Source organism: Zalophus californianus, chromosome 1, assembly GCF_009762305.2.
Source record: "Zalophus californianus isolate mZalCal1 chromosome 1, mZalCal1.pri.v2, whole genome shotgun sequence".
Classification (NCBI taxonomy): Eukaryota; Metazoa; Chordata; class Mammalia; order Carnivora; family Otariidae; genus Zalophus; species Zalophus californianus.
Genome location: NC_045595.1, coordinates 183,443,191 through 183,457,637, shown reverse-complemented (window position 1 = coordinate 183,457,637; position 14,447 = coordinate 183,443,191). Strand labels below are relative to the sequence as shown.

The 14,447-nt window shown below is 40.4% G+C and overlaps 1 protein-coding gene across 1 annotated transcript in view; it reads right to left on the bottom strand.

Annotated features, from left to right (window-relative positions):
• ROBO1 (roundabout guidance receptor 1) overlaps nucleotides 1-13,102 on the bottom strand; it is a 1,115,645-nt gene extending 1,102,543 nt beyond the window's left edge. Inside the window, 1 exon segment of the mRNA XM_027585188.2 lies at nucleotides 12,877-13,102. The gene's annotated coding sequence lies outside the window, so the exon portion shown is untranslated.
• Nucleotides 13,103-14,447: the final 1,345 nt, after the last annotated feature.

Genomic DNA, 14,447 nt, shown 5'->3' with positions numbered 1-14,447 from the left:
AGCTATTCCCAAATATAAACAGTGGGGAAATCCCAATTTGAGAGGCTGCTCCACAGATTTCACTCAAAAGACCTAGGACAGTATGGAGGGGAAGAACTAAATAATACTGAAGATCTAGAGGACAATTATTTGGGTGGTGATATTGTGTACTCGGCAATTTGTAGAATTCCATGCCAGACAAGTATAAAAGTGCTTCTCAAGATGCTCTACAAATACCACTATCTACACGTATCATCATCAATTATTATTATTCACACAGCATCATCTTATTCTCCATTATATAAGTTTGAAGTTGGGGAGTGAAGGAAATCACAGAGGGAGAACATGCAGAACACCAAGCGAAAGTTCTATGGGCAGAATCTGGGGAATAAGCAACACTGAAGAGACTGGTGGAGGAGAAGGAGGCAGCAGAGCAAGAAGTAAAAAAGTCAGAAGTATGGAGGAGATCTAGAAGAGAATGGTGTCCTGAAATTTATTCGATATATTTCAAATTCCACAAAAATCTAAAGTAGGGTGAAGTCTGAAGCTCGGCCACTGATTTGGCAAATTCTAAACCTATAGATCTAACTGTGATCAGATTAGGGCTGTAGGAATCTACAGTTGGTTGAGGGGTGAAGAATTAGAGACAGCCAAGGGAAGGCAAGAGGATACTATTCCAAGAAGTTTAATTTTTAAGAGGAGGGCAAAGGATACAGGAGGGAGAACCAGGGGAGGAAGGATTCTGAGAACTTTCAAGGACTTTTTTTCTGAAGTGGAAATAATTATAAAAATAAGTAAAGAAGGCAGTTAATGGAAAAGTTGAAGCAATATGGAAGAGGAAAATTGAAGAGCTATGACCCCCATTTCTTTGCCGCTTTGACACTAGCAACTAAGACAAAATAAAGAATGTCTTCACTAATATGTTAGCTATCGCTACAGCTCTCAAGAAAAAGGGACAAATTCTTTCCTGATATTTTCCCCTACCTCTGTCCAAGCTCTCATTCTCTAATACCACTTTAATAATAGTTTTAATATCCCCAAATTACCTACTATGCTCAGAATGAAACTAATTGATTAACTTGTCTAGTTGGAATATCATTTTAACAAGCTAATAAAATCAGGATCTTCTTTCCATGCCCTCAAGTTTACTAAGCTCAATTTAATTTGATGGAAAAACACCTGTAATCAACAGCATCAGGCGAAAGAACGTGACAGAATCAGCCCAGCGTTTTACCCTCCTGGAAAAACAGTCCACGGCTCACGCCCCTTTGCATGATGCATGAAAAGCCTTATTTTTGTGCACTGTACCAAGGGCAGTAAATTTCAGGGTGCTTTTTAAGTACGCCAGATCATTGTCTATGAAAAGGAGTAATCCATAAGATGTCAAACTGTACCTACCCAGAAAATTTCATGGTAATAGGAGAATGGATTAAAGCAATATTGTATCAGAAGGTGAATCATTACAGGAAGGAAAGAAAACATGAAAGGGGAGGATGAGACTGTTGCTTCTCTGTTTCCAGCACCAAGAGCAATCAGTGTTCTCACCATCCCGACAAAGACCCTCCCTTGTACATATCCTGCCCCCTCAAGGAGTCAGCAAAGGAGCAGATGCTCCATGATCTGCAATTCACAATACCCGCATACATTGGTGTCACAGAGTAATCCCATTTGATCATATTACTTTCATCTAGTAGTCTGCATGTGCAGGTGGCTAAGGCACTGCCTTATTGGCCACTTTGCATCACCCAAACCCAAAGTCCTCCTGGGGGCTCAGGACTACCTCACTGTATCCAGTTATGCAGTCATTTCATTCTAAAACCTCCAGCATACCTCACCAGCTGTCTTATCCAGAAGCACAATACTCATTGTTAAGGTGTTTTGTTTTTTTTTCTCCATTAAATGTGCTTCTTTAATATAGTGCATCCCATACGGTAGATAGATTCACTGGCGTGCCTGGGTGGCTCAGTCGTTAGGCGTCTGCCTTCAGCTCAGGTCATGATCCCAGGGTCCTGAGATCGAGCACCACGTCAGGCTCCCTGTTTGGCGGGAAGCCTGCTTCTCCCTCTCCCACTCCCCCTGCTTGTGCTGCCTCTCTCACTGTGTCTCTCTCTGTCAAATAAATAAATAAAATCTTTTTTTAAAAAAAGATCCATTGTATTTATGGATCCATTGCATTTATTTATGTTCATTTTCCATGAAATCTCTTTTGGCTCATTGCCATTCTCTTAATATTAATAGGCAGAGAGACTATTCTGTGGTGCTGTGTTGAAAATTAACATCTTTTTTAAATATTTTATTTATTTTTTTGACAGAGAGAGAGAGAGAGAGAGCAAAAGAGCTGAAAGAAGCTGAAGCCCCAAAAATGAACATTTAAAGAGCACCAAGAAGCCACATTGGAACAATAAATCTTTTTCTAAGGGGTGAGGTTGCCCAACCACAAATGGGCTTAATAAATATTTGTCAAAGTAGGGGCACCTGACTGGCTCAGTTGGTTAAGCATCGGCCTTCAGCTCAGGTCATGATCCCAGAATCCTGGGATCAAGCCCCACATCGGGCTTCCTGCTCTACGGGGAGCCTGCTTCTCTCACACTCTTGCTCTATCTGAAAGAAATAAATAAAATCTTTAAAAAATAATTTTGATGTGGTAAACTATGTATAACATAAAATTTATGATTTTAACCTTTTTAAAGTATACAATTCAGTGACATTGAGTATATTCACATTGTTGTGTAACCATCACTACTACCCATTTCCAGAACTTCTACATCATCCTCAACTGAAAGTCTATACTCACTGGGGTGCCTGGGTGGCTCAGTTGGTTAAGCGACTGCCTTTGGCTCAGGTCATGATCCCAGGGTCCTGGGATCGAGCCCCGCATTGGGCTCCCTGCTTGGCGGGAAGACTGCTTCTCCCTCTCCCACTCCCCCCACTTGTGTTCCCTCTCTCTCTCTCTCTCTGTCAATTAAATAAAATCTTTAAAAAAAAAAAAGAAAGTCTATACTCACTAAATAATAATCCCCATTCCCTGCTCCCCTCTACCCTGATAACCACCATTCTACTTATGTCCCTATGCTGTGACTATTCTAGGTATCGTGTGTAAGTGAAATCATAAAGTATTTAACCTTTTTTGTCTGACTTTTGTCACATAAGGTAATTTTTTCAAGGTTGACCCATGCTGTAGCATGGATCAGAATTTCATTCCTTTTTAAGGCTGAATAATAATTAATTGTAGGTATATAAAATGCCATGTTTATCAATTTATCCACTGATGGACATTTTGGTTGTTTCTACCTTTGGCAGTGGTGAATAGTGTTTCTATACACATGGGAGCAAAAATATCTATCCCAGTTTCTGCTTTCAATTTTTTAGGACATACACCTAGAAGCAGAATTATTGGATCATCTGATAATTCTGCTTAACTTTTTGAGGAACCATCATACTATTTTCCTTCGTGGCTGCACCATTTTACATTTCCAATATCAGTGCACAACAGTTCCAATATTTCCACATCCTTGCCAACACTTGGTATTTTCTATTTTTTTGGTAATAGTCATCCTAATGGGTATTAATATAAAATTATATTTGATATTTGAGAAAGAGTGAGTGTACTTGCCTCCACATGTGAAGGAATCTAAATCTTAAGAGATGGAATTGTTCCCACTGGCTCAACCCTATTTCTCATATGCCTGTGTCTAAAAGATGATGATTCTTGTACTGTGATCTCAGGCAAACAAGCTTTGGGTGAATATGTAAGGAAATCATCAAAGAATAGCTTTAATGGCTCCCCCCTTGGTTTCTTCTGACTGAGCCACCCAGGCGCCCCTCTCTTTGGTTTCTTTGGTATTTCAGATTGTCATTCCCTCCTTGGTTAGGCTGAGATCATGTGTTTCTTGCCAGGAAATGCTAAAATCTGTGAAGTTGCGAAATTATCCTCACCAACATGATCATGTTCTATAATCCAACTCAGTGGCAGCTGTCCATTGAAAATCAAAGGCCATTAGTATCTCTGTCATTCATTCATTCATTCGTTCCAAATTTTACTGTGAGTTTATTCTTCCCAACACTGTTTAATTGAAGTTTCTGAGATGATGGACTATTCTATACCTGCTTAATCCAATATGCTAGCCATGAGCCAGATGTGGCTATTGACTATGTAAAATGTAACTATTTAAAACAAATTTAGTCTCGAGATTAAAAGGCACAGCATAGGGAATATACTCAATGATATTGTAATAGCAGGTTTAGATGGATACACTGAGAAATTGTTCATCATCTTTGTCCCAGTTAGTCAATCTGGTCATTAAAACTGATACATAAATACTGCTTGTAATAAAGAGGAGCATAGGGGCACCTGGGTGGCTCAGTCAGTGAAGCGTCTGCCTTCGGCTCAGGTCATGATCCCAGGGTCCTAGGAGGGAGCCCTGTGTCCACAGGCTCCCTGCTCAGCAGGGACTCTGCTTCTCCCTCTCCCTCTACCCACCCTCCCCCACTTGTGTACCCTCTCTCTCTCTCTAATAAATAAATAAAATCTTTAAAAAGAAAAAGAGGAGTATAGGTAGGTGCTAACTTCTACCAAAACACAAATAGAAGAGAGATGAGCTTCCTAGGGGAAAATTAGGAAATGCCTCAAAAAGGAGGCAACAAATTAGATCTTGAAGGATGAATATGAACTCACTAGACAGAGAAAGAGAAGGATATTTTAAGAAGATAGAAAGGCAAAAGCAATTAGTTAGAAACAAAGTGCCGTGTTGAAGGGTGGTAAGTGTGTGGTACCTTGAAAGAGACACTACGTCTAGGGAAGTGAGAGAAATGGAAAGAAGTTAGAACACATCCAAATCTGAGTGTGAAAGGCAGTGTGCTGAAGAATTCAGACTTTAAGTCAAGTGGCAACAAAAGGAACGAATAAGAAAAGGTACTCTGTGAGTTTGTTCTTTCCCTAAAATAGTTCCTTTCCTTGATCCAAGTTATGACAAAAGACATTAATTGGAAAGAATTGGAATTAATGGGCTGGGTGTAATTTGTATTTGGTGCAGAGGCTTTCTTTAAATTTTTTCCTTTTTTTCAGGGAAGCTTATAAATATAAGATTCTTCCATTTGCCAAACCAGACCATTCTTAAAATCTTTTAAATTCATGCCCAATATTTAAATAATCCAAGACTTGGCTTAGCACTAACCATGTTTGTTTGGTATTTTGTTGTTCCTTATAGAATAAAAAGCAAATTCTTACAGAAACTGTCTATGACTATATGTAAGCAGGTGAAGTGGTTTTACAGTCCCCCAGTTCCTCATTCCAAGGTAAAATGTAATATAATATGTACAGTGCACTGAAATAATTTCCTTTCTAAACTTTTTGCCATTGTATTAATGTTTTGGAGTGCTTATTCAAGGGATAAGCAGTCATCAGAAGTTGTTGGCTGTTGTGCTAAAATATTGTTCCTCCTCTGGTTTATATAATTCACCTGGCAAATGGTCAATCACACTTCATTCTTCGAGTGAGTCCTGATTCTGCCTTTGATCTACTGTGCTAGAGTCTTATAAACAAGCAAAGTGTGTCTTTGGGATATTCATTAATATTCTCTGTTAAGAACTAAAACTGAAGTAAATTATGCTAGGCATAGCTAGAGGACTCATTATGCATGAACAACTCACAAACCATTTAAAGAGATTATACAGTTTGTCATAAAAAGCACTGGTCTTTAATTCTAACTGAATATAAACCTATTTGGGTTGAAATCTTAATTAATGCTTTTACTCTGGTTCATTAACATGGCGATGGTTCAGTGACACAATGGTCCACATACCAACCTGGCAGACAGTGACCAGAAAAAAATATGTCTCAAATGAGGACAGATGCCAAATAGCCTTATAAGGCAAAAAAAAAAAGGAATCCAGCCACATATGGAACATTTATATGTGACAACCACATTTCTCAGCACATGAAAACTAAAATCAATTCTAGATAAATCGAAGAGCTGAATGTAAAAAAGCAAAATTTAAAAACTTAAAATATATATGAGAATATTTTATGACTACACCATAAGGAATGGTTTCTAAAACAAGACATAAAAAGATGGAAAACATAATGGAAAAGTTTTACTACTTTTAAAGAAATAAAATATACTTTTTTTAAAAAACAAGATGCACACACACCAAAAAAATAAAAAGAAAAAAAAAGAAACAGAAAAGATAAGATGCAGCCTAGGAAAAAATATTTTCAATGCATATACCAAAAATGATTTTGGATATATGATATACAAAGGACTTCTATAAATCTAAAAGAAGAAGACAAATGGCTCAGTAAAAAAAAAAAGAAGGAAAAAAAACAGGTAAAATATATTTTTAAGCAATTCATAGTAGAGGAAACCTGAATTCTCAGTGAAAGGATGTTCACTGCACACACAATCAGAAAAGAAAAGTTAAAACTATTCAACAGGTAAAATTAAGAAATTGACAATATAAATGTTGAGAAGGGTAGATAGAATGGTAGCTCTCACAAATATGCTTGGAATCTGTAAATGCTACAAGCATTGTGTGGGATTTGGGCAATATCTGAATAAAGGAAATTAATGAAATTCCACATAATCAAGCAATTTCAAATGATTTGTAATATCACATGATTTGACATACTATACTCTGTGATCAAATGTTTCTTTAAAGCACAGTAATCAAAAAGACTTGCCCATAGTCCTCAGTGAAATCTAAAAAGCTATGTTAATGCTCTTCCCCCAAACTGCCAAATTAAGCACCAAATGACCTAGCTGAGTTGGCGAGCAACTGTTGTGATAAATTCCATATGCCTAGTTACACCTGAAATGCTTGTTAAAATGTGGATTCCAGAGTCCCATCCCCACATATTTTAATGTATTAAGTCTGGTGGTGGGTGATGGGTGATAGTTCAGTATTATTTTTCTTGATTATGAGGTTTCTTTGGTTCAGTGGCCAAAGTTTGGAAAATAACATTCAGTCTCTTGATAAAAATGAATAAATAAATGCAACAGAATTTCAGAGATGTTATTAAGAAAAGTTAGAAAGGGACATATTTAAATCTATTTGCTTAACATGAAGATCTCCACAGAAAGGCAACACCTGTTTTTGTGTTTCCAAAGATCCAAGGATCAAGAAAAGTGAGAACCATTATGAGCTGAAGTTCTAACAAACAAAAGCAGAAAGGAATGATATCTCCTCAGTATTTGAGAAAACACAAGTAGATTTTTATAGTAATTGATAAAGCTGAAGACTGAAGGGAGGAATTCTGAATCCAAATGATGGAGCACCTTGAATGACATGAAAGGAGTTTGGACTTCCTTCATCAGTTGTGCTCTAGAAAGATGAATGACTCTTGCAGATACAATGCATGTGGATTTAAGTGGGGCAGAACTGGAGGTGAGTTGTTAGCTTAGAAGGCTGATCCCAGGCAATAAAAGTGAGAACTGGGGGCACGGCTGTCTGTGGAGAAAAGGGGCTAGGTTCAAGAAAAACAAAAGCGTCAATAAATATACATATGTATTTTTTTCCATTACTCATATGAGGTGGATGAGGTAGAGGGACATGTCATAGGTGATTCTGCCTGGATGCATGATGGACTATTTATGACTTGGAAAAACAAGTAGAAGGGCAAGTATGGCAGGAGGAATGAAACATGTAGCTATGAATAATTTCCTTTACTATATTTCCTCACAAATTTTTGCAATATATCTCTAGGTGGAGATATCAAGTAGATTTTTGGAAATACAAGTGTGGCAATCAGGAGCAATATATGGACTAGAGATAGCAAATTTGGATTTCACTATTGAAAATCTAGAAATACATCCCACCATCTGAGGTGACTGAACAGTCAATACAGTGAACAAATAGAAAAATGAATCTGACTTTATGTAAATTTATGTATCTGAATTTATGTAAATTATGAATCTGAATTTATGTAAAAAGATATGATATAGAGTGAATGCTCCAGAAATGTTAGCTTACTCCTCCTAACTCCAAATAAAGACCAAATTAAATGGCAGAATTGTAATTTTAATGGAATTTAATAGGTATATAAAAACGGTAAGTGTTGGAATAGTCAGAGATTACATGGTGGAGAAGGAACATGAACCACCCTAAACAAATGAGTAGGATTTGGTTCAGTAAAGGCAGGGAAACCTGCAGATCAGAGAAGCCATGTGTGTGGAAATGTGAAGGTGGAGGTGTCCAACGTCTGTCTCAGAATGACATAATGGACTCTCCCAGACTCCTTGGCCATATTTGTGCAAATTTCAAAGTAAATGATGACGCTAATTTTTGTGCTTTTTCTCTAACTTCCAAAGATGATGGTAAAGTTGGGGCAGTGGTTATAGGTAGGCTTTCTTACCAAAGAAGTTTCTCTCGGAGTGCCTGGGGGGCTCAGATGGTTAAGCATCTGCCTTCGGCTCCAGTCATGATCTCTAGGTCCAGGGATCAAGCCCCGCATTCTGCACCGGGCTCTCTGCTGAGCAAGGAGTCTGTTTCTCCCTCTCCCTCTGCCTCCCCCCACTACTCCTGCTCTCTCTCTCTCTCACTCTGTATCTCTCTGTCTCAAATGAATAAATAATAAAAAAAAATTCTTAAAAAAAAAAGAAGTTTCTCTCTGGCTCTGACATCCTTGGAAAGTCACTGATTATAGAAGATTGGTCTGAGGGAGGTGCCAAAAAGGGTTAGGACATGAAAAGGTATTTAGGAGATTAAAAAATTATGAGTGCTGGGGCGCCTGGGTGGCTCAGATGGTTAAGCGTCTGCCTTCAGCTCAGGTCATGATCTCAGGGTCCTGGGATCAAGCCCTGCATCGGGCTCCCTGCTTGGTGGGAGGCCTGCTTCTCTCTCTCCCTCTACTGTTCCCCCTGCTTGTGCTCTCTTGCTCTGTCAAATAAATAAATAAAATCTTAAAAAAAATAAAAATAAAAATAAATTAAAAAATAAAAAATTATGAGTGCTGAAACAAAATTTTAAAAATAATAAAACTTCTTCTTTAAATATGAGGGGAATATATAATTCCATGGTATATGGGAAAAGCATGTCCTCTGTCATAAGCAAGAACTTATTTCCAATTGTGGATCTTCCCCTATTTGAAGAATGGCTGTGTATATTTTGCTTAACCTCTCTGAGCTTCAGTTTCTTCATATATTAAAAATCTAATAAAAGTCTTACCTCAAAAGGGTGATGTGAAAATTTGAATGAAATATCTATTGCAGGTAAGATGCTAACACTGTGTCTACAATTTTCTCCTATGTGGCTTTGGGTAAGTCAGTTACTTTTCTAGCACCCCTATTTCCTATAACATTGGAGGTTTGGCTGGTCCATATGCCACTAATATATTTTAGATATAACCGAGAATACATTAACAGTAGTATTGCTCACTCACTTCAACAGCAAATTTAGAGAGATAAATTATTATGTGACCAGGTTATAAGTCTAACCTCTTGTATGTTATTATGGTTATATTTCTGATCTCAGATATCAGAGAGAGAGACAGAGAAAGAGAGGAAAGGAGAGGGGGAGAGAGAAAAATTCAGTTGAGTTTTCCAGGCAATAAGGAGGAACTCATTCTCTAGTGGATTGGATGGAAACTTACCTCAAGTTACATTTCAAATGGTGCATTGCACCCGCTCATTCATCAAGCTGCCAGGGGCTTGCTTTGCTGCCCTGTTTTGTTTTGTTTTTTTTCTTTTAAAATTCACATCTTAGCAGTGTCTTGAGTTGCTCAGCCTCATGATGAAAGTAACACAGTAAATCTTGCGTAAATAAAAATAGCTCCTAATATATCAAGTATAGATGGATGCCAAAAGGTGAGATCTCACAGCTGAGTACATTAGTTTCCAAATATTGCAAGCAAGTGTATGGCTTCCCTTTCATTTATAACCAATGTTATTTTGCATCTGAATTGATTCCATTATGCAGTAAAATAAAGACAGTTATACAGGCCAATATAATTCTCTTTGGGGAGATATTCGGATATCTTTCTCTATTCTGTGCAGTATAGAGACAGAGAAAGCTTTAAACCTCTGGGACTCCCTGAGCAGCTGTTGAGCCTCTGCCCTCCTCCCACACTCAGCACAGCGCTATGCCACTGGAAATCACTAACCCTCTGCAGGATATAGCCCAGAAGATGCTAACACTGGTTCAAGGGCAGGGGAAGGGAAGGAAACGGAAGTAAAAGGAAGTATGTGGAAAAATCCCCCAAACCTGTGATTATCAGCTCTTTTCTGAAGCCAGCTTTCATCAGAGATCTGCAGCTGTGTCATCTGTTTCTGTTCTGCAGATCACACAGGGCTAAATTGGAAGATGCATGCAGGAAGCTATGTGGAGAAGGGTTAAAGGAAGTCCAAAATCCATGGTAACCATATGAGGTGAATGCCCCCACTCCTTACCCTTACATACCCTTATATACTCCTCAGCTTTACCCTCTCCTCCTGTGGGAGGAAGATAGATTCCTAAGACACACACAAAAAGTCCCCTTACCTACTGGATATTTGTTCTTAGTTGCTGCTGAGGTTTTTGATGTGTGTGTGTTTTTTTTTCCTTTTGGGGGAGGAAAGGGAGGACTTGATGGAACACCCACTAACCCTTTAATAAACCCCATTAATGAAATCAACATGCTGCATGCCTTTCAAAAAGCTTTCGAAAGATACAGAAGAGAGGCAGGTTTTGCAGTAGCAAACTGAATCTCCCGAAATAATAGGTCTGAGGAGCATCCAAGTTTGGGCCTGAAAGCCTAGCTACCACACTTCTAGCTGGCCTCCTAATAAACAAATGGAGTCTCAAAATATTTTCTATTTAACATTACATCCTAGTTCCCAAACAACGATAATGAAGCGGACAAATGGAAAGTGGGGAAAGAATGCAATGATATTGTCTCCCCCCATGTGCTCAAAGAGGGATATTTCCTCTGAAAGTTCCCCTTCAAGCAACCAACGCCCCAGGTGGGCCATTCTATAGAGTCCTTCATCTCTGCCCCTTCCTCCAAATGCTCAGGGGGGGTTGAGGATCCACCTCCAAATTAAACAATCTCCCACCACTACTTGAAATACACAAACCATTTCTTAACAGGCCTTTGAAACATCCAGCCTGATAAAATCACTTAAAAAGAAACAGGGCAGATGACCCAGAGGAGTTTGCAAGGTCAGGGCACTCCCTGGTGAGGGCGTGAAAGGGTGGGAGGTGCTGAGGTCAGGGTTAAATGACACTGCGAAATGAAGGCCCCTGCCCTGCAGTCTCCTTCCTTCATCTATAGAAGGAGTCTCCAGTGAGCTCCTGGGTCTGGAAGCCTGCCCCTTCAGAGCCACAGAGAGGCCACGGAAGCCTATTTCAAAGCCGCATCTAAAGCAGCCCACTTAAAAGCGCCAAGAAAAGCCTGGCTAGATAACCAGAATTGCCCCAAATCACTCGCTGCCGTTCTCTTGCAGGCTCATCAACGTTTCCCTTCTTTCCTCTTCGTCTCCTTCCCCCTCGGGAGTGCAGGTTCTCTAGGACGTTTGGGGTGCATCCCAGGGATTTTCAGGTAGCAGTCGCAGCTCTGAACCAAAGACCGGAACGGGATGCCTCTGCATGCCATCTCCCCGCCCCACCTGTCTGCCCGGCAGCACAGTGGCCCCTAAATGGATAACCCAGGACCTCTGCGGCCCTTCCTGCGCGGGGCCCTCGGGATGTCTGGGCGCGTGGCCGCCGGCCGCAAGCAGCCACCCACCGCAGCGCTGCAGCCCCCACCGAGAGGCAGCAGGGGCTGCGACAGCCGGATTGCCACGCCGAGTTCCCCGCTCCGCCCGCCCGCAGGGCTCTGCCTGCCTCTCCCCATTGTGTCCGCAGCGCTGCGGGGCTGAGCCGCGCCAGCCGGTGCACCCACGCCAACCCCCGAGCCCCAGGCAGGAGGAGCGCGGAAGGGAAAAGGCGGCAGGGTGAAGGAGCGAGAAGGGCCCCGAGAAAGGCACAGCGCTTCATCAATAATGCAGAGGCGCCTGGACCTCCCTGCAATACGTTTTCCAGCTAAACGCCACTAACTGGAGCGCTTCCTGGCACGTCCCACGCGTGTGGTTTCTGTGTGTGAAAAATGGGACGCACCTTGTTCATTCATCTGTTTTCTCTCCCTCTTCCTCTCTCCCTCAGATAAAGTCCCCCCCCGTTTTAGCTTTAAACCCCCACCGTTCTACATCAGCACTACACGTCCAGGCAAAAGCTGCAGGTTGGAAACGCAGGTCCTGAAAGACTTCACTGCCTACATATCACTAAGAGTTAATCAAAATTCATCTAGTAATGCATATTTTCAAAGCACCCGTTCTCATCCTCCTTGTTAGAGAACGCTTTCAAAGTTTGGAAGCTCAAATGGCCTCGGAGCTGTGGGTTTCTGCGCCTCCGTCCACATCATAACCACGGTATGGTCAGAGACCCCGAGATTACGCGGGGAAGTTGCCCAGCACGAGCTCCAGCAGGCCCCTGATGCTCCGAGCATCCTTAGAAGCGGTTCTCCCGTGTGTCCCCAGGAAGCCCAAATGCGGCATAGAATCTCTTCACACAAGGGTTAACCTAGCCACACACAACAGACACAAATCCCGAAACTTCTTTGTGAAGCAGGGGCAGCCCACCCGGAACGGACACTCAGAACAACTTGCAAGGAAACAAAACAAAAACAAAAACCAAAAACCCATCGCATCCCATCCCTGCAGGGAAACTTGTTGAATCCCGCCCGAGCGTACGGCTGCAATTTCCGATTTAGCCTGAAGGTTTTTGATTCTATCCCCAAATACCCCAGTCACAATTTCTGGACAAACTGCAGAGTCCTGTCCGCACCCATTCTGCACTCCAGCAACCACCGATGTAAAACCAAGAGTGTGCCTTTTGACAGATCCAAGGCCGGCTGTCACTTCCTTTGCAATCATTTGGGAGACTTACCCTTCGATAAGACTGTTTTCAGAAATCTAGCGGTTCTGTGGTGCCGGCGCAGCCCTCCAACTTTGCTGTGCACGGAGACGTCCCCGAGTTTAAAGCAAGCCAAAGCTGTCTGGGACTTTTAAACCTAAACGTGGGGAAATTAGGGAGAGTGTAAAGTCGGGTTTCTTCTCAGTATCAGCACCCTGGAAAAATCCAATCCTTCTTCAGTAGAGAATTCTTTGAAACCCGTTATCTGTATTACTATTAATGCGCAGAGCAGAAGGCATTGCATGCAAATAGGTCCAAGTGTGGGCTTCTATTGGTGGCTGCGGAGGCCCCTGGGTCCTACTGCTCCGGCTCTAAACTACACGGCAGCACTACGCACGCAGCTTTGGAGGCGCGGAGGGGAAAATGGATTTAATTGATTCGTTCCCTCTGCTATTGTAATGCCTGCTGCAATGTTTAAGGGAGGAAAAAACCCTCACATTTAAACTCCTGTCATGTGATCTATCATTTCATTTTTGCTTTTAATTGTCTCTGTAGACTGGCTTTGAAAACACAAAGGATTTTAAAAGAACATTTCTGAAGAAAATTCAGAGACTTTTGGCAGAAAAAGCCTCTGTTCTGCTCTCTATTACGCGTTATTTGGATATAAATTGAGGAACTGTGTATATAGTCAAATACTACTGCACTTCACTTATGTAAAATAACACTTAATTTTATTCTTGAAAATGCAGAGCTACTCCAGATTAAATGAGTAGGTTAAAATGGTAGAAGCTAATATATGAATGTGCTGATTATAGAACATGGGGCATATATTTTAAATGACACTGAAAATGCATCAATGCCATGGACATCATTTTTATTTTGCAAAATAAATTCAGAAATATTTTATTTGTGAATACTGGTAACAAATTTAAATCAGCGTAAAGATGTTGCTAACGTCACAAGATTTCAAGCATTTACTATTAATTGCCACATTTTCTTTTTAGTTTCTAGTTTAGCAAACCCAACAGTAATGCAAATTGGCGCAAAAAGGAGATATAAAGTGAGGCAGACCTATGATGGCTGGTGATTTGAAGTATTATAACACTGAGCAAAAACACTTCAGTACATCATCATTAAATCTATCTTAAAAGTGAGAATATTACTCAATCTTTACACGTGAACTTAAAGCCCTTAGCATGGTTTTCCCTTGACCTTTAATTTTGTGGAGGAAAAGAGAAATTCTCATGTAAACTGAAATGACGCAGACTCTCCACCAAGTTCCATAGAAGATATTTCCTGATATTAGAGCTTAGGAAATAGCATGATTTTATTGTGTTTGAGATGTAAATAGTAATGTAAATGTAATTACAAAATTATTATGTCTATAATTTACAGCTGAATGCTGTTAGACAGTGATACACTGAATAAGGTCAGCAACAACCAACTCATAAATTCATCATCCATGTGTAAACTAAATAAATGAAAACGCAAAAGGCAAAAATAGAACAGAATTGAGATCCCATTCCAAATATATGTATAGCATTTGAATTTATGTAGTGTGTGCTACAATCCTTCTTCATTTCCATAACTCCTTCCCCTTCCAG